This window comes from Bubalus kerabau, chromosome 20 (genome assembly GCF_029407905.1).
Source record: "Bubalus kerabau isolate K-KA32 ecotype Philippines breed swamp buffalo chromosome 20, PCC_UOA_SB_1v2, whole genome shotgun sequence".
Taxonomy (NCBI): domain Eukaryota; kingdom Metazoa; phylum Chordata; class Mammalia; order Artiodactyla; family Bovidae; genus Bubalus; species Bubalus kerabau.
In genome coordinates, this window is record NC_073643.1 from 48,623,603 (window position 1) to 48,649,202 (window position 25,600).

A 25,600-nucleotide genomic window follows, 5' to 3' on the forward strand; every position below is an offset into this window, starting at 1 on the left:
TAAATGTCACTAACAGTCTCAAAATTATTGCAGTGGATTTGCAGCAAAAGGGATGTAAAGGACCTTTTTCATTAAAAATGTTCTTTGATTTTCAGTTGTAGCTTTGGCAGTGTTATTGGCAAGAGAGCCGTGGTGGGGGAAGGTGTCTCAGATGATGGTGGGGGGACAATGTTGGGGAGGCGTTTGCAGCAGATTATACATGAAAGAACTTTCTACTCAAAGAGAAAGTGCCGACCAGCCAGTCGAGTGCACATGTAGTCATTTCATTAATTTCTATACTGACAGGAGATTGAGAAGAATGCTTTACAGCATTCTCCCCTACAAGAAAACCAGCTTGAAAACACTGCTGGACACCACCTCAGCCTTACAGACTGCACCTGTTGACTCATCCCAGGCTGCAGGGTGTGAGGCGGGTCTAAGGCCCTGAGCATAAGCCATCCTCACAATTCCTCAGGCATGTAAAAGATGGAAGACCCCTCACATAGGATCCTTTATGTAAAAGCATCCAGTCCAGTGCTGGGCATAACTGAGGTCCCGGATCAATACTGCAGAGAGAGGTCTGAATCTGAAGTAAATATCATGTTACTTTATTTTCCTAATCAAATTAAATCGTACTCCATGTTCCCACTCACCAGGATGAATCTTTCTCCCAGCACGTTCCTCCCACCAGTGCTATTTGACGGTGCAGATCATATTGGTTCTGGAACAGTCAAGGTAGGCCTCTGGCCTTCGGTCACTGTGGTCACTGCTGCTACTCAGGGCCAGGCCAGTATGGTCCGTGGAGGCAGAGGCTGTTCTGCTCCTCCGTCCAGGCTGAGGATCCTATCACAGTGCCTGAGGCAGGGTGAGGGGTAGGGAGGAGAGCACCAGTCTTCCAGGACCACCGTGTGGCCATTCCTCTCTGCAACTCTGTCATTGCCACGACATCCCCAGGGCGCCAGGGGCAAGCTTCCCACTGACACATTCATCTGCTGTAACTTGCAATAGAAAGCTCTTCACCTGGTCAGCCTTTCATTCCACATTTAATCCATGTCTCCTAATTTTCCCGCCAAATCTCTCATCCCTGCCAAACACAAAGATGCCAGAGTGCACTTTGTCTTCCTATGTCCTGCATCCTTACCTGCGGGTAGCCAGAGTCAGGACAAGCGAGCAATACCGCTGGAACCTGTCTGCCGACCACCTTCCAGGAACTGATGACCCTGAAATTTAGCCAGCCTGCAGAAGAGGCTCAGACTCAGCCCTCTGAGGTTCCTGATGGGGCTAGTTAGTTGCAGGGGTTCTCCTCCCTAGAGACCACCTTAAGTATTGGCTGAGAGGATGGCAGACATGGGACCGGAAGAGCAGGCTCTATGCAGGATCTCAGGCCATAGGCTTTACACTAATGGGGGCGGAATTCACATTTACAGAGCACAACCACATGCCAAGCACGGGTTGAGCCCTCATTCTCACAAACACCTCGTGATGTTAGTGCTATTTTTACCCCATTTTACAGATGATGTAAAATGATTCTTTACCTAGAGAAGGAGTTTTATGAATATTTCTCATCCCTTTCCCAATCCAGTAAAACTCTGCTCATGTAGCACTATTTTTTTCACTTTAAAAAACGAATAGATATTATAAACACATAACCTTGAAAAATGGAACCAATAAAAAAGATCTTTGTGTAAAATGTCCCTCTCCCATCCCTGGCCCCAGGCCCAATGTTAACTGAGTACTTTCAAGATGTCTGGCCTGCTGCTAAACTTTTTTTTTTTTTAATGTTTATTTATTTTGACTGCACTGGGTCTCGGTTTCAACACATGCTATCTTTAGTTGCGGCATGCAAACTCTTAGTTGTGGCATGTGGGACCTAGTTCCCTGACCAGGGATCAAATCCAGGCCACCTGCACTGGGAGCTCGGACCACCAGGAAAGTCCCTAAGCTTTTTACATTCTCCATTTAATCTTCAAAACAACTCTAAGTGGCAAGTGGTATCATTCATATCTCTGTTTAAGGTAATGACATGGAGGCTAGGATGGTAAGGACAGACCAGGACACCAAACCTAACTGTTGGTCTCCAAAGCCCACCCCCTCGACCTCGTCTGCACGCCTGGCCCCTCCCACTTGAGCCAGGACTTTTCCACTGCAGATTCTGTTTGCAAAAGTTACCCCTAAGCCTCAAAGTAACTTGGTTTCCATGGGTCTATTTCAGGTATGAAAGCAGGTTGTTTCCCAGTGCACCAAAAAGGTACCACCCCTCCAGGCTCTTTACTACAAGCTATATCTGTGCCCTTCCTCACTCAGCAGCATTCACAGGCTTTCCTGTCCACTGGTCCGGGGAAGATATTGGTCTGCAGTGATAACCGGGGTCTTGTTTTAAAGCTCCCTCCCACTTTACTATCTGTACCCACTCCGGCAGCCCAGATGTGGATTTGGAAGATCAGAAGAGGCCAGTTGATTAATATTCTGTGGGATATCACAACTAATTCCATCCCATCCCTTTGGGTAGAGGGGCCAGCAGGTGGAACGCCTTACATCTCTCCAGTGCACAGTTGGTGGGGTAGAGATGGGGTTTCAGCATTGTCTTCTTGGTAGGGGTGAGAGGAAGTGTGGAATCGTTTCCCTACAAAGCCCAGATCATTCATATGCCATCTGCCCTTAACAGCAAGCAGCCCAAGCACCGAGGACTTCTCTAGCGTGCTTAGACAGTGCCTCAGGCGAGCGAGAAGAGGGAGAGAGAGAAAGAAAAGGAGCATCTTGGCTGCTCCATATTAATTAAATTGTAAAGAGTCAAATAGGAATGCAGTAATGATAATAGGCCTGTGGGTGAATCAAGTGTATCTGCCTCTTAGGAACAGGCTAGGAAACCTTTGCTGAGGAAATTGTATTAATAAATGGGTGACAAATACAGAATAGCTTCCAGCCTGCGGGCCATGCTGACTTGCTGGTGGAACTGAGTGTGACTCATGTGTTTGCCAATAATGCTCCTTGGGGAAGGCCGCCTTCTCCCAGTGCCTAAGGGCAGTGGGGTGCTGGCAAATGTTTCACAGCCAACTTTTGGGGGGGGAAGCCTTTATTTGTAACATCTGCTGATTTCTGAGTTATAAATATTCCCGCCACGCCTGATTTCAAGCTACCAACATGAAGTCACTGAACATAGAGTTGGAAAGAGCCGTGCATACCAGTGTATAGCTAAAATAGATGCAGGTAACCTCAAGAGCATGGCTATGGGTAAAATGTGTAAGATAACTAGAAAGTGATGAAACTCAAGTATTTATTATCTTTGTTTTTAATATAACATTTAATTGCAAGTAGTTATAATTTGATGCTTAATAATGGCTTAATAACTGCTTAATAAGTAAAGCTTAATAAATAAATAAATGCTTAATAACTGCCTCATGTTTTTAGTCGCTTAATCGTGTCCAACTCTTTTGTGACCCCATTGACTGTAGCCTGCCAGGCTCCTCTGTCCATGGGACTTCCCAGGCAAGAATACCAGAATGGGTTGCCATTTCCTCAGGAATCCGAACCCACATCTCCTGCATTGGCAGGCGGTTTCTTTACCACTGCACCACCAGGGAAGCCCAATTGCCTTATAGAATTCCCCAAAATCTAACAAATCAGCTCTGACAAGACAATATGAGCCAGCCCAGCACCCCACTAACAGGTCAGGGAAAGCAATTGTATTTCAGCTGCAGCGATTTCAGAGAAGAGTAGACATGAATTATCCTAGAGATGGGGGTTTAGCATAAAGAAGTCCTCAATGGGGACTTCTCTTGCTGTCCAGTAGTTAAGACTCCACGTTTCCAGTACAGGGGCCATGGGTTCAATCCCTGGTGAGGGAACTGAGATCCAGCATAGCATGGCCAAAAAAAAAGTTCTTAACAAATGGTTTTTGGAACAGCACTGGATCAATGCAGAGCCTGAGACAAAGACTACTTCAACTTGCAAAGACCAGCAGAGTTAGTTCTGACTTTCCAGGAGTCTCTCTGCCAGAGTAGAAATGATATGATCATGTCAAAGACAGATCTCATTCATTTGAACTTTTTCTCATGTGCTACCATTTCAGAGATGGAAACAGTGATGCCCAGAGGGTCTAGAGATTTCCCCACAAATCACATAGTAAATGGTAGAGCCAAGTAGGAGTCCAGAGTCTTTAAATCTTACTATTTTCTATCTCACCAGTTGTACGGTCAGGCCACCCAAAGTGGGTATTCTCTTACTTACTGTACATCCCCTGCCTGCTTCACCTACACCCTCCTCACCTGACTGACCTAGCTACATACTCGCCCTGCCCCCCACTAACATGTGGGCTGGTGGTTGTTTTTGTTTTTTTTTTAATTCTTAAATTTTTATTTATTTATTTATTTTTGGCTGCACTGGGTTGTTTTTATTGCTGTACCCAGCTTTCTCTAGTTGCCTGAGCGGGGCTACTCTTCGTTGCAGAGTGTGGGCTTCTCACTGAGGTGGCTTCTCTTGTTGTGGAGCACAGGCTCTACAGTGTGGAGTTCAGTAGTGGTTCGCCAGCTTGGTTGCCCTTCAGCATGTGGGACCTTCTTAGACCAGGGATGGAACCCATGTCCCCTGCATAGGCAGGAGGATTCTTTACCACTGGACCACCAGGGAAGTCCTGGTGATTGCTCTAATCTTTAAATCAAAACACCAGCACCAGGATAGCTTATCACAGGGGCCCTTGTGGGGCGTGTTTCCCCGCTGGTTTCCTAGCAACCAATGAACCAATCAGACATCAGGTCACTTCCGCCTATAACCAGTAACCTTGGCTTGCAGGGTGTGACAGAGAAGGCAATGGCACCCCACTCCAGTACTTTTGCCTAGAAAATCCCATGGACGGAGGAGCCTGGTAGGCTGCAGTCCATGGGGTCGCTAGGAGTTGGACATGACTGAGCGACTTCACTTTCACTTTTCACTTTCATGCATTGGAGAAGGAAATGGCAACCCACTCCAGTGTTCTTGCCTGGAGAATCCCAGGGACAGAGGAGCCTAGTGGGCTGCCGTCTATGGGGTCGCACGGAGTCGGACACGACTAAAGTGATGCAGCAGCAGCAGGATGTGAAGATGGCCGCCGTGTCCATGCTGCCGTGTCCAGAGGCCACCGTTCACCGCACACAGTGGGTTGTCACTCCAAGACCTTGCTTCACACATGTAAGCTCCCTCTATCCATGAAACCTTTGATGTCTCTGTTACCGACACCGGGCTGTTTCTTCGGTCTGCAAGCTGACAACCACAGAGCTTGTCGGCCTGCAAGGTGCAGCCAAACGATTGGTAAAGCAGCTGGGAGACTGAGGAGACTCCCGAGAGTGCCGAGACGTTGGGAAGTAAGGACGGGGAAGCTTTGGGGGCTTGAAAGTTAGGGATGTAATCCTGAGGTGGCTGTCCGTTAGCATTTGGGACGCAGAAGTTGTGGGAGGTCATCCTGCGGTGGTTGTTCACTAGTATGTGAAACTCTCTGGTGGCTGTCCTTGGTGAATGGCAGCCGCCACGAGAGTACAGGGAACTAAGGCTTTTGTGGTGCTGTTGGCCACAATTACAGTGAGGAAAAAAAGTTGAACAATAAGGCAGCAGCCACACCTGTGGACTGGCCACTGCTTTTTGTTTGTTTGTTTTCTTTTAAAAGTAAAAAATTAAAATGTAACATAATTTTATTAATTATGTTATATTAACATATTTAGGCCTTCCTTGGTGGCTCAGACAGTAAAGTGTCTGTCTACAATGCGGGAGACCTGGGTTGGAGCCCTGGGTCAGGAAGATCCCCTGGAGAAGGAAATGGCAATCCACTCCAGTACTGGAAGTACTGGAAGTACCATTTCCAGCCTGGAAAATCCCATGGACAGAGGAGCCTGGTAGGCTACAGTCTATGGGGTCGCAAAGAGTCCGACACAACTGAGCAACCTCACTTCACTTTCACTTTCAACATATTTATTAATCTTGTCTTTTTCCCTTTTTCTTAAATTTGAGAGTATTTTCAGAATTTCACTAACTTTTTAAAAATTATTATATAATTGATTTGTAAATGTTTTCAGGTATATAGCAGTAGTTCAGTTATAAATATATATACATATATGTGTATGAAATGTATTTTTTAATATTCCTTTCCATTAGGTTATTATAAGATACTGAATATAGTTCTCATACATATAGTTCTTATACATAGTGGAACTTTTTTGTTTGTTTATTTTATATATAGTAGTTTGTGTCTCTAATCCCATGACCCAGATAATTACAATGCTGTGATCACTTATCTAGAGCCAGACATCATGGAATGTGAAGTCAAGTGGGCCTTAGGAAGCATCACTACGAACAAAGCTAGTGGAGGTGACGGGATTCCAGTTCATCTATTTCAAATCCTAAAAGATAATGCTGTGAAAGTGCTGCACTCAATATGCCAGCAAATTTGGAAAACTCAGCAGTGGCCACAGGACTGGAAAAGGTCAGTTTTCATTCCAATCTCAAAGAAAGGCAATGCCAAAGAATGCTCAAACTACCACACAATTACACTCATCTCACATGCTAGCAAAGAAATGCTGAAAATTTTCCAAGCCAGGCTTCAACAGTACATGAATCATGAGCTTCCAGATGTTCAAGCTGGATTTATAAAAGGCAGAGGAACCAGAGATCAAATTGCCAACATCCACTGGATCATCAAAAAACCCAGAGACTTTCAGAAAAACATCTACCTCTGCTTTATTGACTATGCCAAAGCCTTTGACTGTGTGGATCACCACAAACTGTGAAAAATTCTTCAAGAGATGGGGATAGAAGACCACCTAACCTGCCTCCTGAGAAATCTGTAGCCAGGTCAAGAAACAACAGTTAGAACTGGACATGGAACAACAGACTGTTTCCAAATCTGGAAAGAAGAACATCAAGGCTGTGTATTGTCACCCTGCTTATAAAATTTATATGCAGAGTACATCATGAGAAATGCTGGACTGGATGAAGCACAAGCTGGAATCAAGACTGTTGGAAGAAATATCAATAACCTCAGATATGCAGATGACACCACCCTTATGGCAGAAAGTGAAGAAGATCTAAAGAGCCTCTTGATGAAAGTGAAAGAGGAGAGTGAAAAAGTTGGCTTAAAATTTAACATTCGAAAAACTAAGATCATGGCATCTGGTCCCATCACTTCATGGTAAATAGGTGGGGAAACAGTGGAAACAGTTACAGACTTTATCTTTTTGGGGCTCCAAAATCACTGCAGATGGTGACTACGCCATGAAATTAAAAGACACTTGCTCTTTGGAAGAAAAGCTATGACCAACCTAGACAGCTTATTAAAAAGCAGAGACATTACTTTTCAGACAAAGGTCTGTCTAGTCAAAGCAATGGTTTTTCCAGTAGTCATGTATGGATGTGAGAGTTGGACTATAAAGAAAGCTGAGCCCCAGAGAATTGATGCTTTTGAACTGTGGTGTTGGAGAAGACTCTTGAGAGTCCCTTGGACAGCTAAGAGATCCAACCAGTCCATCCTAAAGGAGATCAGTCCTGGGTGTTCTTTGGAAGGACTGATGTTGAAGCTGAAACTCCAATAATTTGGCTATCTGATGCAAAGAACTGACTCATTTGAAAAGACCCTGATGCTGGGAAAGATTGAAGGCAGGAGGAGAAGGGGACGACACAGGATGAGATGGTTGATGGTATCATTGACTCAATGGACATGAGTTTGAGTAAACTCCAGGAGTTGGTGATGGACAGGGAGGCCTGGAGTGCTGCAGTCCTTGGGGTTGCAAAGAGTCGGACAAGACTGAGCAACTGAACTGAATTGAATGTATTTCTTATAAATATGAGGTGTCTCAGCCTCCAAATGGTATTGCCAAGATCTCTTTGTGGACAAGCTCTGCTTAACTAGTTTAAAAGAAATTATGTGCTTAGGTGAATTCTCAGAAATATGAAAAACTGGCCAGAATGAATTTCAGGTTCACATGATCAGGAAAATATTCAGTATTGAATCTATGTCTGGTATTGAAGCTAGCTTAAGCTTGCTGGTTTGATTAATGTAGACGTGTTTTTAGAGTTATCAGGATTAAGTATAATATTGCTGTTGTACGTTGGTTTACTAGAGATCAAATAAGACCTCATTATATCTGCTGCAAATTTGTCAGCAAGGAAAATAACTTGACAGGATGGAACTTTAAGCAAATGTTAAATGAGATTAGAGCTCTTAAATAAGCTCTACTGCAGCCATGAAATTAAAAGACACTTACTCCTTGGAAGAAAAGTCATGACCAAACTAGATAGCATATTAAAAAGCAGAGACATTACTTTGCCAACAAAGTTCCATCCAGTCAACGCTATGGTTTTTCTAGTAGTCATGTATGGATGTGAGAGTTGGACTATACAGAAAGCAAAGCTGAACACCAAAGAATTGATGCTTTTGAACTGTGGTGTTGGAGAAGACTCTTGAAAGTCCCTGGGACTGCAAGGAGATCCAACCAGTCCATCCTAAAGGAAATCAGTCCTGAATATTCATTGGAAGGACTGATGCTGAAGCTGAAACTCCAATACTTGGGCCACCTGATGTGAAGAACTGACTCATTTGAAAAGACCCTGATGCTGGGAAAGATTGAAGGCAGGAGCAGAAGGGAAACGACAGAGGGATGGTTGGATGGCATCACTGACTCAGTGGACATGAATTTGAGTAAACTGCAGGAGTTGGTGATGGACAGGGAGGCCTGGTGTGCTGCAGTCCATGGGGTCACAAAGAGTCGGACATGACTGAGTGACTGAACTGAACTGAACTGATAGAAATTATTATATTTTGAGAATGTCTATCTAAAAAAATTAGTCTCTCCAGATTTGGTAACTTGAAACTAAACTGTATTAAATGAGAATTTGTTGACTATTTGGGTCATTTCAAATAGAATAATATTGAAACATTAATTTCTGGGCACATGTAAGTTTACTTACCTTTGCCTTCTTAGGAGAGGAAGACTAAAACATAAGTTTTCCAGTTGAAAATGCTGGTATGACAAGCAATGCACAATTACTTGCTTCTTGGTTTTTGCCAGAGGTTAAAGTTTTTAAGGATTAATATTATAATCAGTCATAATTCTAGTTATTATTACCAAGTTTCTTTATTGGTTACACTGTAATAAGATGTTTAACCAGTTTAAGTCTTTTTGTCATTTATGACAGTTATGTTTGTATTCTGATGCTCTTTCAAAAGTTCTTCATCTTCAAGAAGATTCATAGGAAGGACTTTTGACAAGTACGGGTCTCTGATAAATTTCAGATCATACTGCTGAACTGAGTAAGAAATTAAAGAATCCTAATGGAAAACCTTATGACTTCTAAAAAATTAACACAAGGATTGGTCGCTGAGTGAACTGGTAAATATGATTATACTTTTTATGGATTTCATCTGGAATATTACTGGGTTTGATCTGTTTCCAGATATAGGGAAGCCCTTCCCCTCAAATTAGTTATAACTTAGAACAATTTGGTAAGCTTGACCTGTGGGTAGAATTGAAACATTTTTCTTTTCTCTCTGCCTGATCCCTCCAGAAATTGGAGACTCTTGGGTTCTGAGCATCCTTGTCAGGTGAATGGGAAAAAAACGGCCTATGCCGGAATCTCCATATTTGGGGGACCTCTGGAAGAGGGAAATTCATTGAGGCAGAGCCTGTTGGCAAACTTTTGGCATGGTTTTCCTGGCCCTGAGATGCTTTTGGGGAGTTCAGTCTGAGATTCCTTCTGAGGAGTTCTACCACAGCCAGTTTGGAGAAGCCTTATGTGGCCAACTGACCAGGTTTATTTTGCAAACAAATTAGTCTTGCTTTGACTGTGTTTGGTGGAAATGAGGGTACTTTTAGAGAGATAAAGATTATGGTTCAATAGATATTAAATTCTAGTCCTGTTAACTGAGATCTAGATTTTTGAAAGTTGTGTAGGCCACACTTTTGCCCTGATGTTCTGAAGGAAAAGCAAATTCTCCAGTGAGGTTGTCACAGAGTATAACTACTTGTGATATATGATACTATTTGCTTTAAGTCTATTGCTAAAAGCACAGGTATAATGTTTTTATAAAAGTTTGATATAATTGATCAACTGTATAGCTGCTAAAATGTTTCCCCATTAATGTAATTCTGAGTTTATCTGATCAGTTGTCCCCCAAAGTGACAAATATGAATGCATATATAGGCAAATATAAAGTAGGCCCAGGGCAGGACCCTGACCTTAAGGGACAAATATTTTGGTCCATTGAAAGATTTTCAATCCAAAGGGTAAGTCATGGAAAAATCTTCACATTCTGAGGTATGGGGAAGTCATTCTGGTTTGTACATAGTTTAATGTAAGCCATGTGACAGAGTGGCCTGTGTTGTGGCCTACTGAACATGCATTGTACATCCGCTTTGGCCATTGAGGAGGAGAATGCATTGGAAAAATCAAAATGGAGTAGCTGTGGTTCAGACATCCAACATAAAACTAGGTGGCAGTTATAGACATGATTTTAGATACATTCTTGTATTACAGCAAGTTTGAGTTAATCAAACTGTGTTGCAGATGGGACACAAACCTCAGGCAGAAGTGGTGTTATCTCAGAATGCAGGCCATGCTTGTGTTTGCTGAACGGTCATGGTCTTCCCTGTGTCATGCCTATCCGGTGTCTTACATTTCACCTGTAGCTTGAACAAAGGATATCTATTTGAGGAGTGGGAAGCAAGTGACCTCTCTGTGAAATGAGTCTAACTGCTGGATCTCCAGTGAGGTGCTGTTTGTCATCCTCCTCTAGGCTTGCATGAAAAATAGACCCAACTGATGCAACCATGTAGGGATGACCAACAATGGAGGAGTGGCACTCAGCATAACATGGGATGGCAGACCTGTACCGTGACTGCTGATTCCTGGCTAGGCCCTCAGAATGTTTGTTTTAGAGTTGGGGCCTCCCTTGTCCACATGGGGTGGCTCTGGGTTTGTGAAAACCAAGGGTGGCCTTACCTTCCTTGTAACTGGACGGGACACTGCCACCGTTGACTCCCTCTCCATTGGTCTGTTAAGTGCTTGGCTCCAAAATTTGCCGACATACTGGCAAGTGAGTGTTCTTAGCACATTAGGTGTCTTACTCTTGATACTCTTTAGCTGCTGGTGTCTTTATTATATTTGTGGTATCTGGTTGCAGTGCCCCTCTACTGACCAGACCCCAGGGACATAGCAGAAGAGGGGTGAACAAAGATTGTAAGGGTCATGCAGGGTATGTAGGGGTTGGGGTGCATGGTCTGGCCACCCAGGATGGCTCCTCTCTTGCTCTCTGTATATCCTTGACTCCACCAGAGCCTTCTTCACCTACCCTCTACTCACATGACTGACTTTCCAACATACTTGACCCTGTCCCAGCTCATTATTGTTCTAGCTTAATATTGGAACATCTTCACTGAGATAGCTTATCTCCTGGTTTCCCTGGTAACTGATGAGCCAACCTGACATCAATTCCCACTGTAACTGTAAACCTCCTCCTCTCTGCAGAAGCGAAGACTGCCATCATGCCCTGCCGAACATCTGCTGCAGCGGTTGGGGGTTGCTGCAGGACCTTGCTTCAGACATGTAAGATCTCCCTATCCATTAAACCATTGACGTCTCTGTCACTGACTCTGGGCTCTTTCTTTGGTCTTAAAGCTGGGCAAGTACGGGGCTTGCAGGCTTGCAGGGTACAACCCAATACCTGCAACAAGTATAGAGAGAAAGGACAGGATGCTAGATAAAGAGAACAAAAGTTTCCATTAGTTCCAAGTTCCAAGAGAACTTGCTGAATGCCAAGCCCTTGGTTGGGCCTTTTGCATGTATTATCTCGTTTAAGCTGTATCACAAGCATGGTTATCATTTTCATTGTACTGGTGAGAACTTTGAGGTTCAGAGAGACTGGGTAACTCGCCCAAGGTTGCATGGCTGGTCTAGCCTCACCTAGCCTGGGTCCAAGCCTTTGTGCTGTTAACAGCTCAAGAAATGGAAAAGCAAGAGCTGAATAATGTGGAAGTGCCACCTTCAAGGAAGGCACGGGGCCTTGGAGGTGGTGTTCAGATTAGGTTAACAACAGTCAGATCCAAGGATGGCTGGAGAGCAGTAGCTGTGCTGCCAAACCAGATGGGTCAGAATCACGTTGCTCTCTCTCTCTCACACACGCACACGCACACGCACACACTCAGAATCACGTTGCTCTCTCTCTCACACACACACACACACACAAAACTGAGAGCAGCCAACCAAACTTGACCACATGCATGTTTTTCTTCTTGATTTTTTTCTTTTCCTACCTTTTGTCCCCCATTGGCTTCTCTCCTGCCCTTTCCCCAGTACTGATGGATTCTCATTTCTGAGCTAGGATGGTGGCCTCGGAGGATGGCTCTTTCCTTCTTCCATCTCTCACTTCTTTTTTCAGCCTGTGACTCCTTTGTTCTTCTGGTTGAAACTTAAATCCTGACTTGAGCATCCATCACATTGCCCCTCTGTATAGCCAGGCTCAGCACCTTTCATGGAAGCTCCTAGAACCTTCTTCCCTTTGCTATAGTGACCCTCCTTTTTCACCCCTATCATTGGGAGCATAGGATTTCAACAACCCTTCTTGTCTCATCATCAAATCCTTACTATTTAGGAATCTTGGTGTGTTAGTGCTGATATGATGGTCAAAACAGAAGCTTGTCTAGCCTTGCATAAAATAAAGTTACTCCAAATTTACTGAAGTGTTTAAGAGGGAAAATGTCCCCAGAGATATTTCTTAGCACAAAAATCACTTTTCTGTATTTAAGAACTTTGCCAGGTCCTTGTGTCTGAAATTGAGCCGTCCCTACCCAACGAGGCCGTGTGGTAGGCTGACCCCTTCCTGGATAACATGTTGTTTTGGTGAAGAGGCTTCCATAACTCAATGAATTTATGAGCCATGTCATGCAGGGCCATCCAAGAGGGACAGAGCATAGTGAAGAGTTTTGACAAAACATGGTCCCCTGGAGGAGGAAATACTCCAGTATTCTCGCCTGGAGAACCTCGTGGTAGGCTGCCAGTTTAACCTGGTTCTGCCAGCTCCCACCTCCCAGCAGTGTGACCATAGAAAGAAGCAGTTTCTTTGTGTTGTAATTCTCTCATTTGCACAATGAGATCACGTGGGGTGATCACGTCTGCTCTGCAGGACTTTATGAGGACGGAGGTGACGGCCAGCACAGAATGGGTTCTTAAGATCTGCTCTAGGGACATCCCTGGAGCTCCTGTGGTTAAGACTTTGCCTTCCAATGCAGCGGGCGCAGGTTCAATCCCTGCTGGGGGCTCAAGAGTCCCACATGCCTCAGGGCCAAGAAGCCAAAACAGAAAACAAAAGCAGTATTGTAACGAATTCAATAAAAGACTTTAAAAATATTATCCACATTAGAAAAATCTTTAAAAAAAGAGTTGCTCTAGGTACATTCTTAATCCCTAGTGACCCAGTGGTTGTTATTGAGGGCACTATGCACTTTATGTTTTTAGGGCAACTTTACTTCTACTATGTAACTTGGGCCTATAAACCCATCAGGGTCTGGTTATAGAGCATGAAATACATTCTAGCAACTATAGGCAGAAGGCATTTAGTTCAAAGTATTATGTGTCCTACAGAATCATTAGAGACTTTGCCGGGGTCCAGCCCCGGCTGATCCAGGGTATTCGAAGCGGGGACGGCATCGGCGACCTATTTAATTATTTATTCATCAAAGATATAAAGAGTAATAGAATGAGGATAGCTCAGTAGGAAAATTCAGTGGAGAAAAGAGGCTGAGTAGCTTGGTTTACGCGGGAGACCAATAAAACTTCAAGACAAGAAGTTTGCACCACTTACGTAGGCCGCAGGCGTCCTTCTGTTCTCCCGAAGGAGAGGAGACACTGAGGCCTCCCCGGTCGGATCTTAGAAGCCCAGGCATAATTAGCAAGCATGGCGGGTTCCGCGCTCCAGATGGAGACTCAGCCAGAAGTTGAAAGAGAGAGCGACATGGGGAGACCAAGTTTTGGTGAATAAGGCCCGCACTTTATTTTCCAAAGTAGTTTTTATACCTTAAGTTATGCATAGAGGATAATGGGGGAAGGGGTGGAGTCATGCAAGGACAGCAGTTCCTGGTCCTAATCGAAGCCAGGCTTTCAAACTTATCATATGCAAAAGTTCAGGTGATTGACATCATCTTCTGGCCCGGAGGCCTGTTAACATTTTAAGAAACTTATTTTTCTCTAAAGGTGATTATTCCAAAGTCAGGCACCAGCCTTCCAAAAAGCATTGGACAAAGCTGCATTTTACATTTCTATACACCCATTATATCAATCAATACACTGCCAAGGACACAGTAGGTAAGGAGTATGGAGACTTAGCAGCAAACATTGGCCCAACAAGTGAAAAACCCTTCACCAATACAATTTCTAATCAATCTTTTAACTACTCAAAGGAATCTGTGTTTAGGCAGTTTAGAACATCTCCTGCCTCTCACAGTTGGGAGGCTCTGAACAATCACATGTGGCCGGAAAAACCTATTCAGGCAGGCTAGAGGATTTCCAAAGGAGTTTGTAGGTTAAACACTGTCACACCCAGGAATTATTAACTGGAGCTGTAAGCTAACTCTTTTTCCAGAGAGAGGTAGTGGGGGACAGCCCCCCATAAAGTCAGAGGTGTGGGTGAAAGCACAAAGCAGAAAGTAGGCAGACTCTGGTTTGGGGGGTAGATGCTCGAGAATTTCCAGGGGGACTCCTGAGGCTCGATCCCGCCTTTGCGTATGCCGAGCCTCCTTCCTCATGACCTTTGTCATGGGCGGAGTTCCTCACACTGGCTCCCGGCAGTGATAGAATTCCAGTTGAGCTATTCCAGATCCTGAAAGATGATGCTGTGGAAAGTGCTGCACTCAATATGCAATATGCCGGCTCCCGGCAAGACTTGAAGAAAATGACTCTAGCTTAAGTTTTCTAAACTGGCACAATTGGACCTTCCAAAAGTCTGCTGCCTTTTCTATGACAAGAAAGCACTGACTGATCCAGAAACTTCTGTTACAACGGTTGGCCCCATACGCATGCAATTACTGCCATGGTCAGAGAGGCACCTAAGTCAGGAAGTCTCCGTTGGTGCCTCCAACTCCACACCCTCACTGCCTGCTACAATCTGCAGCACCAAAAATGGGTGCCCCGCCCACTACTTACCACCCCCCGGCCCTCCACCCCCACAGCCCTGTCACTGTCAGTGTCAGCAGAAGCTGTAGAAACGGCCTCTGCCTCATTTTCTATCTTCTGATTCCCGCCTGAACATTTATGCTTAGCTGAAGTTGGAGCACATCTGGAAATCTAGGTGCAAAGGAGTCTGGGAAATTCCATATTCCCCTTTTCAGCCTTTGCAGAACAGGAGGCACTTACAAAAGAGGCCAGAATTGATGCGAAGCACTTGCCTTCCATTTTTCACTAGAGCCTGACAAATGATTTCCTGGTAGAAGTCCTGTGGTATGACTCCCTGGTCACTTTCTCTTTCCCTGGCAACTGCACTGCCTGGTCTGGTATCTTAAGGAATCTCTGAGCACCACTTGCTTCTGAAGGCTGGCTGTTCCTGGGAGCACAGATTTCCTACAGGTCTCTTGGGTGAAAATTGATTTATGTCCCAAAGGTGGGGTCGGTGTCCTTTTTGCTTCTCCTTGCCACATCCAGACCACTTCTCTCTCAAAAATCCCAACTTGCCTCCCTGGGGGATGCTGCCCTTCTTGCCAACCTCAGGAGTACTCTTTCCTCCCAGAGACATTCCAGATTTAACTGGATACTCAGGGTCACCCACAGAAGTACCCAGTGGGCTCCAGTCTCTTTCAGAGTTCTCTGTGGTAAAGATGGAGACGGCAGGGGAAAAAAAGTTCACAGTCTCTGGGAGCCTTCCTATTCAGTGCAAGCTGCCAAACCAACGTCCCTCTTTGGGCACAGCCATAAAGCTATCTACAAACAAATGGATTTTTAGAAAGTGGAAATGTCAGTAGCTCAGGACTAGAAGAGGCTCTGGGGACCATCCAGTCTATTCTTCTCTTCTTTCAGAGAAGGGACATGAGGCCCCGAGAGGTAAGGGACTTACCCAAGGTCATACAGACAAGGTAATACTGCTTCCATGGCAAGGATGCCTTCAGCAAGTCAGCAGACTTACCAGGGGCCCACTTTGTATAGTGACTGTCTTTGGTCAGGCTTCCGAGAAGCAGAGCCTAAGAAGGGATTTGTATAAAACATATTTATTTAAAAGAGTGATCTGAACATGCATGGGGAGGAAGAAAGGAAGTAGGATAGGGAAGGAGAATAAGTTTTAAACAAGACTGTAGTTTCCGGTGACATCTAACCGTAGCTTGATCCTGCGGAGAGATCTAGACCACACACTGCATTACGGAACCTGAACCAACATAAGACAAGGGTGTTATTCTTTTATATCTGCACCAGCTGGTTTATTAATTATGGGCTCATCCAGTGTGGGGGCCATTATTCTCAGATACTTCCAGGCAAATTGGCCTGGTCTCTGAAGAGCAGTGTTCCCAGATAGGCATCAGGAGTGAACTGTTAACAAAAGCACCTCCAGCAGTTTGGTGGGTGGGTGCACTGAATGGTAAAAAGGGCCCCCGGAGATCTAGGTGGGGCACCAAGATGGCTGCTACTGTCTTTCAGACAAAATTCTCTGGATCCCAGCATAACAACTGGGATTCAGTGGCTGCTGTGTGATCTCAAACAAGTCGCTAAACCTCTCTGAGCTTCAGGTGCCAAATCTGAAAATTAGAAAAAGAATCTTTCCTCTTAGGGTTGTTTTGAGCATTCAAAGAGCTCATGCATGTGCCAAAGTACTTAGTCCAGTGACTGCATTTAGTATTATTGTAATTATCAGTCCTTTTTATTAATTAACAGCAATATAATTATATTAAATATATAATAATTAGAGTAACATAATTATTGTAAGCAATTACAATGATGATAAAAATTGACAATTCAAACAGCAGAGCTGTATGAGGTCACCGTCTACCACTTACCATCAGGGGACATGGGAATGCATTGTCCACATCTCAACAACAAAATCAGGATCATCCAAGGAGTGGTATTATTTTTATCCACAGTATGAATGTAACTGTGTGCTTTTGGTGCTCCCATCTCACCACTGAGATAATTAACTAGAAGCAATTACAGTGCACTTGGCAAATTGCAGCTTTGCCCTCTTTGCAAGGGACATGTTTTATTTATACTTCCTCCCTTGTGGCTTGCTGATTGATCACATTCCAAGTCCAATATTTAAAGGTGAGATGCTGACACGGACTTCACCTGAGTTTCCCTCAAGGTTCTCACACACCGGGCCCAGGCAGGAAATTTCCTTGTGTCTTTTTGGATGCAGCCATCTCTCCAACAATCAGCGCATCTGGGCAGATCCCAGTGCCCCCACCCCAGGGACAATTGCTGAGTCCTCCTTTACTGAATGTCACAAAAGTGAATCCGTGCAACACCCTGAGCTAGACACCTCATCTCCCCAGCTTAGGCTTCTCCAATTTCAAACCGCGGTGAGCCAACTCACTTTTAGAACATTGAACTCACGGAAGCCTTTCAAAGCTGGATGTGGAAAATGGAGATCCCACTAATGCTATTTCTGATAATCAGTCTGGAGGACAAAATCTGGCATGTGGATTTATGCTGAGATGGTCACCTGAGCTTTACTTATAAAGCAAGAGGGGGAGGGGATGAAATGTCTTAATCTAAGATTAGAAATGGCATTTTCAGACATGAGAGAGTAGGCAGACACTAAGACAATATAAACAAAGAGTGTTTAAAATACATGGGAAAAATATTAACCAAACGGTTTTTCTGTACAAAGTGGATTTCTTCTATATATTACCTCCATGACCATTTGTGTTAGTGTTTTTATTGATGTTTGATATTAATTCTCTGAAACCTAGTGAGTTACTAGCATTCTAGTAAATAATATTCTTCATGTATATTAAACATTTGAAAAAACTCTTTAATTTTTTAACACATATTTTTTCATTAGATGAAACAGAAAAATACTGTCCACAGGAAACTACATATCATGACTGTATTATTTCTCATCATGATTTATATCCATGGTAATCTCTTTCCTCATGGAAAAAGAAGATCCCTCAGGTGACATTCGGAGAAGGCAACGGCACCCCACTCCAGTACTCTTGCCTGGAACATCCCATGGACGGAGGAGCCTGGTAGGCTGCAGTCCATGAGGTCGCTAAGAGTCGGACACGACTGAGCGACTTCACTTTCACTTTTCACTTTGACGCATTGGAGAAGGAAATGGCAACCCACTCCAGTGTTCTTGCCTGGAGAATCCCATGGAGGGGGGAGCCTGGTGGGCTGCCGTCTATGGGGTCGCACAAAGTTGGACACGACAAGTGACTTAGCAGTATCAGCAGCAGCAGGTGAAATTAACCAAGAGAAAAGGGGATATGCAACGAACTTTCCTCCTAAACAAACCCATGAGATCTGCCACAATAATGTGGGACGTTTTCATTTAACCACCTGGTGTTGCCAGCAGTTGGTACCTCCTCTCCAGGCCCTGGCCTCCACATTCTAAACACCTCCTATAGGTGTCAACTATAAAGTACCATCTCTATTACTCTATAAGAAAATACTTAAAGATGAATAAGCACTGACTCTATGTTTTGAACATTAAATTTCATCTTGATATACAGGCATCTAATCTCTAAAATTAGCTTCAGTTGCTCAGTTTTTATTTAGAAATTATTTATTGAGCACTTTACACATTTCAGACTCTGTGTTAGGCCCAAGAAATAAAATGGTGAGTTAATCTCTGCCCTGAAGGAGCAGAGATTAGTGAGAAAATTAGTAATTTTCTTACTAGAGTTAGTGAGAAATTAGTGATTTCTTACTAGAGTTAGTGAGAAAAAAAAATACTAGCCAAGAAAGGGGAAAAAGACACTATTCACTAAAGGCTAAACACCAACAAGTGCTAGCAAGAAGAATAAAGGGTTTGACCTAGTCAGGGTGAGTGCTGAGAGAATGCAAGAAGGATGAGTAGGAGTTAGCTAAGAAAAAAAGAGGAGAGAAGAGCAGCCCAGGAATAGGAAATAGCATGTGCAAAGGCCCTGAGGTAGAAAATATAACCACCTCGTTTGAAACTGCAATCAAGAAAGAGGTGGGAGAACATGGTGCACAGTAAGACTAGAATATGACTAGGACAGCAGACATTGTAAGGGGCTTTTTTTTTTTTTTTTTTTTTGGGTCTTAGTTATGGCATGTGGGAAAATCTAGCTCCCTGACCAGCAGTCAAACCCAGGTCCCCAGGATTGGGAGCATGGAGTCTTAACCACTGGACCACCAGGCATTATCCACCATTTTGCTGGATAATGTCAGATGCCTATCCAGCATCTATCCACCCCCCTTTCCCAGTAGAATTTAAATTTCTTTAGGTATTCTACCTTCTCCATATTAGCTTAAATGGTGCGCTCTCACCTCTAAGAATGGGTTCCAGGAGAAGGCAATGGCACCACACTCCAGCACTCTTGCCTGGAAAATCCCATGGACAGAGGAGCCTGGTAGGCTGCAGTCCATGGGGTCGCTAAGAGTTGGACACAACTGAGAGACTTCACTTTCACTTTTCACTTTCACGCACTGGAGAAGGAAATGGCAACCCACTCCAGTGTTCTTGCCTGGAGAATCCCAGGGACAGGGGAGCCTGGTGGGCTGCCACCTGTGGGATTGCACAGAGTCGGACATGACTGAAGCGACTTAGCAGCAAGAATGGGTTCCAGGAGATCTAAGTCAATCCTTCCTAATCCTAGGTTTAATCCCTGCAAGAGACAGCTGCTAATCGTGCCAGGTAATGTAAACTGGACCAACTGGACTCTGAAATGATGAGAGAGGTATAATTCCATGACATGGAAGAGGCCTTTTACTCTCCCGCTAGGAATAAAGCAGAAAGCCTGTTGACCTATTGCTGTTGTCACTTCAGTTCAGTTCAGTCGCTCAGTCATGTCTGACTCTTTGCGACCCCATGAACCACAGCACGCCAGGCCTCCCTGTCCATCACCAACTCCCGGAGTTCACTCAGACTCATGTCCATTGAGTCGGTGATGCCATTCAACCATCTCATCCTCTGTCATCCCCTTCTCCTCCTGCCCTCAATCTTTCCCAGCATCAGGGTCTTTTCAAATGAGTCAACTCTTCGCATGAGGTGGCCAAAGTATTGGAGTTTCAGCTTCAGCATCAGTCCTTCCAATGAACATCCAGGACTGATCTCCTTTAGGATGGACTGGTTGGATTTCCTTGCAGTCCAAGGAACTCTCAAGAGTCTCCTCCAGCACCACAGTTCAAAGGCATCAATTCTTCAGCGCTCAGCTTTCTTTATAGTCCAACTCTCACATCCATACATGAACACTGTAAGAACCATAGCCTTGACTAGATGGACCTTTGTTGGCAAAGTAATGTCTCTGCTTTTGAATATGCTGTCTAGGTTGGTCATAACTGTCCTTCCAAGGAGTAAGCGTCTTTTAATTTCATGGCTGCAATCACCATCTGCAGTGATTTTGGAGCCCAGAAAAATAAAGTCAGCCACTGTTTCCACTGTTTCCCCATCTATTTCCCATGAAGTGATGGGACTGGATGCCATGATCTTAGTTTTCTGAATGTTGAGCTTTTTTTTTTTTTTTTTTTTTAATTGAATGTTGAGCTTTAAGCCAACTTTTTCACTCTCCTCTTTCACTTTCATCAAGAGGCTCTTTAGATCTTCTTCACTTTCTGCCATAAGGGTGCTGTCATCCACATATCTGCATATTTAAACTTTGATAATTGTGTTTAACTGCTGTTGTCAACCATGGGATAAAGCCAGGTGGGTGGATAGTGAAGAGGAGAGATGGGAAGAACCTTGGTCCTTGACCATATTGTTGTATCACTAAACCAAGCAAGCCTGAAGCCCGAATTGCCTCTAGACTTCTTACAATGCAGGATAACAAAGATTCTTTTTGTACAAGCCAATCTGAGCCAGGTTTTTAACACTTGCTCCCAAAAGCATTTTGCTGGATACATATCATGCAGAAGGATTGTTGCCTTTATTCCAAGAAGAACGGTGGTCTGAAATTTGGGTGCAGAGTCCATAATTCTAAGAAAAACGTTTATGGAACAGGACCTGGTACATTCCTCGTTACCGTCACCACCCAAAATAGTCTAGGGTTAAATGAAAATGTTGGAAATAGAATTCCTCATACATGATCTCAATGGAGTTAAGCACCTCTGATTGCACAAACACAGAAATACACACACATACACACACACATTAAAGGAAAGACTGGTAAGAAAAATACTCTGTTAAATGCTGGCTCCAAGGTAGGGAGATTATTACTAGGCTTTTAATTTTTTTTTTGGCTTCGCTATTTATGTACTTCAGTATTTCCTGATTTTTCTACAATGAATATACTTTATAATTAAACATCACTTTAGTTCAGTTCAGTTCCTCAGTCATGTCCAACTCTTTGACTTTAACATCAAAGTCAACATAAAAATGTTTTCCACCTAAATTGACATCACCTACCACAAAAGAGGCTACTTTCATTTTTTTGAAAAATATAATGGCCAAAATAAAACTAAAAAGTAGCATATCTAACATAGTCTATTGGAAAAGATAAAGATTTCTAGTCTTTATGTACTGTATCCAGACAGTTAAGGATTTATCATTGGTCTTATAATAGAATAAAATATCTTGAGAGCATGAGTATGTCCAATTTTCATTTTAAATCCTCAATTTATAAAATAGTTATTCATTTCAAAGTTCCATTAAATAAAATAGAGACACTTGCAAATTTTGAGACCCTCAGGAGATATCATTTAGCATCTTTGGAAAACATAATATTTAATTATCATAGCATGAGGTACTCTTAATGGCACATTTCAACACTGCTATTGAAACTGATTTCTGAGAGGAAAATTAAATGATATTTCCACTCACATGCCTTATTTAAATACAAACTACATGCATAATTATCTTTGATCCCCACTGCCACTTAAAAATAAAATACAAAAGTGAAAATACAAAATATTCATGGAAGTTTTTTCATCTATAACTCAGTTACCAGAAAATCCATAATTACCCAATACCCCTAAATGGTCCATGTACCTCAAATGATTTGGGAGCCCTGTTTGCTGACCAATACCTATTACAAGATTCAAATTCTAAAGCTTACCTTCCTACTATCAGAGTCATTTGAGATAAGCTCTATGCTAGGAAGGAAGATAGTATCATTTTTATTAACTCCCTTTAATTATAAAATTTGCATTTTTAATTCAATCTTCCCTCCACTGTGTACTTCTTCCTTTTTTCCCCCAAAGTAATAAATAGACCTTGTTATTTCACAGTAACCATTTTCTTTCTAAGATGGCAGGAGTATTTTTGGACAACAAAGCCAGACAACCTAACAGATACATCAGAGGCAACACCTCCCGCCTCAGTTTCTGTCTCTGTAATGAGTGAGAGATGATAAAGGAAGAGGTAGTGGGCCCTAGGGCTGGCCACAAGCATTCCAGTTCTCCCCTCGGAGAGCTTGTGATAGGGCTACCCTTCTTTGAAATTAGGAAGCCTGTGTTACTTTCTGTGGCTGGTGGTTTATGGATACAAGTAATTGTGTCACTTCTGGGTTGACATTTAGAGAGCTGAGTTTGAGTCATTACACAGCATTCCCTAGCCAGGGAGATGCTGGAAGCACATATGAAGGTCATGCTTCCATCAGCCTGAGCCCTGAAGGGACCATCAAGAGCAGAGGCCCACTTCCAGCCAGCACAGGGGAAGCGCATTTTAAGTCACTGCACTTTAGGGGTTGGTTGTTAGCGCAGCACGCGTGTGCTTAGTCACTCAGTCATGTCTGACTCTTTGCAACCCCATGGACTGTAGCCCACCAGGCTCCTCTGTCCCTGGAATTCTCCAGGCAAGAATACTGGAGTGGGTAGCTATTCCCTTCTCCAAGGGATCTTCCTGACCCAGGGATTGAACCAAGGTCTCTTGCATTGCAGGTGGATTCTTTACCATCTGAGCCACCAGGGAAACCCTAGCACAGCATAACCAAGCCTATACTGATTGGATAGAAGGAAAAAAAAAAAAAAGGAACAAGTGCTTGAATTCCTTCAAAGGCCTTTGGTGTTCCTGTTGAAAAACTTATTCCCTATTTGGTAAATGATAATAAGTTCAAAATGTTCTTATGAAAGTACAAAAACCATCCTAAAAAATGTTGTGTTACAATCAAAACCATTTCATTCTAAGCTTGAGTTAAATAGTTTAAACCCACATATTTACTGGGTTACTGAAGAGAATTTATGAGTACCTATGAACTGTCTAAAGGGGAGTTTCCAAATTTGGGCCTTTCAGGTTGAAGATAAAAAAATCAACATGAGCATATTCTGTATCACCTAGGTGGCCAACCTATATGTAAAGATGGACCTGTACACCTATGTTAGTGATGCTAGTGGTAAAGAATCCGCCTGTTGATGCAGGAGCGACCAGAGATGCAGGTTCCATCCCTGGGTCGGGAAGATCCCCTGGAATAGGAAATGGCAGTATTCTTGCCTGGAAAATTCCATGGACAGAGGAGCCTGGTGGGCTACAGACCATGGGGTCATAAAAAGTCAGGCATGACTATGCACACAGCCACACAGCCATACACCTATATATAAGGCAATGCCAGCGACCAAATTGCTTTGTGGTTACATTTATCTTGGCACCCAATAGTATTATTAATACTTTGTCAAAGGCTAGGCAATAAAGAACCAAATTGGACATAACACTGAAGGTCTGCCTTTGTGCCCAGAAAATTTCCCCAAAAGCGAACATGGTCAGCATCTTGTTTTGAGCAATGATTTAGTTCCAGAAAAACGATATCATCTTTCACATTAATGTTGTGAATTTGAGTTTTATTGGTTTGACTATTCGGTTTTGACCTGTAAATTGGTTTTTCCTTTTATAGTTTATAAGAATTACAGACATAAATTTATATCTGTTTTTCTGCAATATATATTTAAGTAATATTGTAATACAAATAGTGAAACTCCACACTTTGGGGGTGGTAAGAATGTGGTTCTCAGATCATTTTTCCTTTAAAAGGCCCAATAAATAAAAACAATAAAAACTTTTAAAAATTAACTGTAAAAAAATTTTTCCTTGGAATAAACTGTTGAGTTATATGAATTTACTCACCCAAGTTTATCCAAAAGAGTTATCTGAAAACACAAGAGCTGGCTTCAGGACTCCATAAATCTCTTTTTTATGCTTTTGATGGAAGAAGACAGAGTTGTTTTTGTTGTTGTTGTTCAGTCTCTCAGTCATGTCTGAGTCTGCAGCCCCATGGACTGCAGCATACCAGGCTTCCCTGTCCTTCATTATCTCCCAGAGTTTGCTCAAACTCATGTCCTTTGAGTCGATAATGCCATCCAACCATCTCGTCATCTGTCACCCTGAAAGAGCTCCGAAAACTAGAGAAGCCTCAGAAATGATGAAATAAAGGCATTTGTGGCTCTTTTCAAAGGCAAAACCCGTTGCAGCAAAATGTACCTTTCTTTGCGCTGATGGGACGTTTGCTCTCACCATCAGTTTTTTGTGACCATGCCTTGCCCTGGCCACCCTCTTACTTGTTCATGAAGCAAAAATCTCACAGTCCCCACATTACTCAGTCTTTCTTTGGTGCTGGTTTCCTGCTAAATTGTACCTTTTACCTCGTTGCAGTAAGCAATAGCTGTGCACTCAGCTTCCTATTCCATCTCTTCAATGTCTCTGGGTTGGGAATTTCCTCATTGCAGGACACATTTTTTAAAGTCGATTTTTATTGGCGTATAGTTGCTTTGCGGCGTTGTGTGGGTTCCTAAATCATACAGCAAAGTGAATCAGCTGTATACATATATGCAGGACAAATTAATGTCACACATTCATCAAAACTTGACAGTTTACCCGGAAGGAACCGAGGCCATGCACACCAGTTGAGAAATTCTGTCCTACAAGTACTGCAAGAAATACTGTCCTACAAGAGGGGCAGATTTGGTCCATATTGATTGCCACTCGGTACTCTGGATTTGAAGAGCACTTTTAACACACTTCCCCCACCACCTTATATCTGTTCAACTCTGAATTTTAAAGGAAAAATGTAATTCATCTGATCCTGATTTGTTTGCACTTAACTCATCACAATGTTGTTTTGAAGAAGCTGATGTGCAAAAAGGCTCTTCATCAGCTCTTTGAAGAGCTTTTCTCTTCAAGGGGAACAAAGAATCAGACAGTGTTTACCAAAGATAAACAAAGCAAAGTCATGAAAAAAATTGAAAAAACCCAAGTTTGTTTCTAAAGCTTGAACTCAGTGGAGGTCAAGGAGGTTTGAGACCTGCTGCTTCACTTGGAAAAAAGTGTGACCCAGAGTCAACGGCCAGGCCGTCCAGGCGGAAGCTGGTGAGGCCTCACTGAACGCTCCGGAGCTGCGCTGTGTGTTCGTTGCGGCCAATAAACACTCCTAATGATGCTAGCAACAAAAGCCCGTATTTTGAGCCTTGTTTTCTCTTTTCTTTTCATGTTGTTTCTCTCAGTGAAGGGATCAAAGCAGCAAGGCTACTTTTGCTTCCCTCAATCAGACAGGAGTTCTTTGAAGTAAATGTGTGTTGTTTC

General features: G+C 43.2%; 1 long non-coding RNA gene across 1 annotated transcript in view; it reads right to left on the bottom strand.

Annotated features, from left to right (window-relative positions):
• Positions 1-25,600, bottom strand: part of LOC129634953 (uncharacterized) — a 78,552-nt gene that overhangs the window by 2,460 nt on the left and 50,492 nt on the right. Inside the window, exon 2 of the long non-coding RNA XR_008706025.1 lies at positions 24,657-24,809. This is a non-coding gene — a long non-coding RNA (uncharacterized LOC129634953). The remainder of the gene's footprint in view (positions 1-24,656; positions 24,810-25,600) is intronic.